Here is a 4,226-nt window from a genome sequence, read left to right as displayed (position 1 = left end):
AATGGTTTGTTCCACCGCTACTTACTTCGTACTGCTTTACTGGGTCAACCTGTGAAGAATTAAGAAAATGATAAATCTTTTTATTTAAGAGTTCTTCCTAATTAGAAAGCATGGTGACCGAATCGACGTTATAAACGCAGGTTGTTTTCGTTGGCTTTGTCCTCATGACTTGCCACTGATAGTTATTCAGTGACATCTCCTCTATAAACTCATAGGCATCTTCCGGTGTTTTATTATTAATGGTTCTGCCCGCCGCTGTGTCAACCATTTGCCGAGTCGAAGGATTCAAACCATTGTGAAATGTTTGTACTTGGAGCCAAAGCGGTAACCCATGGTGAGGGCACCTTCTTAGAAGGTCCTTATATCTCTCCCATGTATCGTAGAGTGTTTCTAAATCCATCTGCACAAAAGAAGAGATATCATTACGTAATTTAGCCGTTATAGCCGGCGAAAAATATTTTAGTAAAAATTTTTCGGTCATTTGTTCCCAAGTAGTAATTGATCCTCGTGGTAACGAGTTCAACCACTGTTTAGCTTTGTTCCTCAATGAAAAGGGAAACAACCGAAGACGTATGGCATCATTAGAAATGCTATTAGTTTTAAATGTATCGCATATTCTAAAAAGTTGGCTAAATGAGCGTTGGGATCCTCATCCTGCAAACCATCAAACTGAACAAATTGTTGTATCATTTGAATAGTGTTAGGTTTTAATTCAAAAGTATTTACAGCTACAGCAGGTCTAACTATGCTCAATTCAGTTCCTGTTAAAGAGGGTTTAGCATAATCATACATAGTGAGTGGAGCAGGATTTTGATTAACCGCAATTGCAGGAGGTAGCTGATTGCCTTGGTTTTTAGCCATCTCTTTGGTTGGGGGTTGAGTATCATCTTCTTGCTCGTTCTCCGTGTATCTTAAGCTTTGCCTTATTTCTCTTTGGTTTCTATGTATTATGTGATCGATTTCTTCGTCAAAAAGTAATGGTCCCGACGGGTTTCTTCCAGTTATAAACTATGAAAACCTGCCAAGAGAAGAAAAAAGTAAGTTAATAAATAATAATAAAATTAAATTAAATTGTAAGAAAAATAAATGGCTAAAGTAATAAAAATTAAACGTTCCTAATATCTTAGTTCCCCGACAGTGGCGCCAAAAACTTGATCACGTTATTTCGTGATAGTTTTTAAATATTTATAATTAATCGTTCTTGAAACTAACTATTATCGCGATTTAGGCAAGTGTACCTATCGAACAGTAGTATAGTTTTAGCAAGACCGGATTGTTGAACCCAAAGGAACTAAAAGTACTAGTAATGACTGTCTTTTTGTTATCTAGCCTAAGAATAATGGAGTTTTGTTTTAATTAACTAATTATCTAAACTAAGAACTCATAGGGAAAAGAATTGGGGAATTGCTTTTGGGAAAAATCGATTGACTTAAGACAATACCTAAGGACAAATCCAGTATACTTTACTTGTTATTCTGGCTTCGAATCGGACGATTTATTCATTCAACTTGTTCTGTAGAGATCCCTAAGTTATGTTATTATCCCTATTCAAGACTAATAACGTCTAATCCCTAGATTGAGTAACCGAGACTTTTCTCTAATTAACACTCTAGGGTTGTATTAACTCGATCTATGGATCCCCTTATTAAGTTTCACCCTAATCCGGCAAAATCTTGTCACCCTATGTCTAGGCGCGCAATCAACTCCGCTTAATTATGATAAATGTACTATTAGACAGGGTCTATTCCTCCTTTGAATAAGAGCTTATCTTGAATCAGTATCCTGGGATATCAAAACAAGAATTAAGAACACATAATTAAGAACAAGTTAAATTTTATCATATAGTTCAGAAAATAATAACAAGATTCGTCTTAGGTTTCATTCCCCTTAGGTATTTAAGGGATTTAGTTTATAACTAAATAAGAAAACATCTAAGAAAAATAAAGAATACAAAACATAAAGAAAACTCAAAACTCCTGAAGGGGAATTGAAAAGAGATCTTCAGTCTTAATAATGAATCCGGCTTCTGAGATAAATCAATCGGCTTCCTTAGAGTAATTCCTTACTCCCTATTATGTGTGTCCTCCTTTTTCTTCCTCCTCTAGGGTGTATTTATAGGCTTTGGAATGCCTAAAAGCCCTCAAAATTAGCCTTTTCGGAATTGGACTCAACTTGGGCTCGGCAGGGACACGCCCGTGGCACACGACCGTGTTCGATTACTTCAGGCCGTGTTGATTTCGTACTTTGGCCCATTTTCTCCGTTTTTGGCCCGTTTCTCATTCCTTTCGCTCTCCTATGCTCTCCTAAGTATAAAACATGAAATTAAAGCATTAGGAGCATCGAATTCACCAATTCTAATGGAAAATCATCCATAAAATGCATTAAACATGGGGTGAAAATATGTATAATTTACGGTTTATCAGTAGTTGAGGCTGCAAATGTTCTACAACAAGTTGGATGTGCACGAATGTTCAAGGCTAGATAGAGCCGCAAGAGGAGCTTTAATGAACAAAACATACGAAGATACGTATAGGTTGATAGAAAACATGATGATGAATTCCTGCTAGTGGCCAACAAAACGCTACACATATGGACAGAAACCATCTACGATAAAAGTTTTCTAGGAGGATGATAGATACCAAGAAATTGTGGATAGACTCAATTGCATTAGAGTCCTCATCTAGTGCATGATCTATATATGGAGGAGAAAAACCGTTCTTTCTTTAAATTAATAATCCAATTAAGATGTCAACTAAGTCAGAAATAGGGGGTGGAAACCCTTATTCAAACACTTATAATCCCAGTTGCAGAGATTACCCAAACTTGAGATGGGGCAGAAATCAAGGATGAGGTAACAATGCACAACCAATTAAAAATACTAATAATCAACCTCTGTATTTGTAGAAGCTTTAGGAAAGGGCCAACATAAATGACCATATTGAATGTGGTCAATGCTTGGATTGGATAATGGGGGAGATGTAGTCAATGAGGACGGAGGTAAAATAGGTGTAGTTTGAGTGCACTAACACTACAAAAGCATTGACTAATTTGGAAGATTAGATGAGCCAATTGATGAGCAAGATGGGAGACATCAAAAAACAAATTGGCATAGGAAATCTGAGCAACACAGAGAATAATCTTCAAAGAGAAGGGAAGGATCATGTGAAAGCAATTGTGCTCCATTCTGGCAAAATACTGAATAGCTCAAAAAAACCAACTCACGAGGAGAATAAAGAGGACTCTAAGGACCTTGAAGAAAGTCCTCGAAAAACTAAGACTGAACTTGAACCAGAAGAGCAAGCTGAGCTGGTGAATAGGCTAATCCAGGAACCTACACTGACAAGAGTACCATTCCCTATAGGATGAGGCAGAATCTGTAAGTTTTCTAAACTTATTTAAATCCCTAAATTTTAACTTGCCTTTAATTGATTTAATTGAAAAGGTTCCTAAATATGCCAAATATTTAAAAGAAATCATGTTCAGGCAAAGGAAAATAAAAACAAGAGAGCAAGTTAACTTAAGTGCCTCATATAATGCGATTATATCTAAACAGATGCCCCCAAAACTAAAAAAAAAAAGGTTCCTAAACATGCCAAATATTTAAAAGAAATCATGTCCAGGAAAATGAAAATAAAAATAAGAGAGAAAGTTAACGTAAGTGCCTCATGTAGTGCGATTATATCTAAACAGATGCTCTCAAAACTAAAAAACCCAAGGAGTTTTACAATACCTATAGAGATAGGGATATACATTTCAGCAAGCCTCTATTATATATATATGAATTTAATTTAATGCCCTTATATATATATGAAAAACTTGAGTTAGGGGAGCTTAAAAATACTCATATCACATGACAGTTAGCTGATCGGTCTCCAGTACGACTAAAAGGCATACTTGAAGATGTGTTAACCAAAGTGAGGAGCTTTATCATTCCAGTTGATTTTATTATCCTAGATTTTGAAGAAGACCATGAGATACCAAATGTTGGGTAGACCATTTTTAACAACATTCAGGTCCACTGTTGACTTGGAAAACAATGAATTAACAATGAGGATCAATGGTGAGACAGAACTTTTTAAATGTGGTCACCAGTAGAATGAGATAAATAGGGAAAAATTAGGGAAGTAATGTCTTAAAATATATGTAAAAATCCCTAATTACCCTGGGCTAAGGGAAGTGCTCTCAGTAATTAGTGTAGGTAGGAAAAGGAAGTTCAAAGAATGGGA

The 4,226-nt window shown here is 35.8% G+C and overlaps 1 non-coding gene across 1 annotated transcript; it reads left to right on the top strand.

Annotated features, from left to right (window-relative positions):
• The first annotated feature begins 326 nt into the window (after positions 1–326).
• Positions 327–433, top strand: LOC128282676 (small nucleolar RNA R71). The gene has a single exon (XR_008273030.1). It is a non-coding gene; the product is annotated as a small nucleolar RNA R71 (small nucleolar RNA).
• Positions 434–4,226: the final 3,793 nt, after the last annotated feature.

This window comes from Gossypium arboreum, chromosome 10, assembly GCF_025698485.1.
Source record: "Gossypium arboreum isolate Shixiya-1 chromosome 10, ASM2569848v2, whole genome shotgun sequence".
Lineage (NCBI taxonomy): Eukaryota > Viridiplantae > Streptophyta > Magnoliopsida > Malvales > Malvaceae > Gossypium > Gossypium arboreum.
This window is presented reverse-complemented; position numbering and strand designations above follow the sequence as displayed.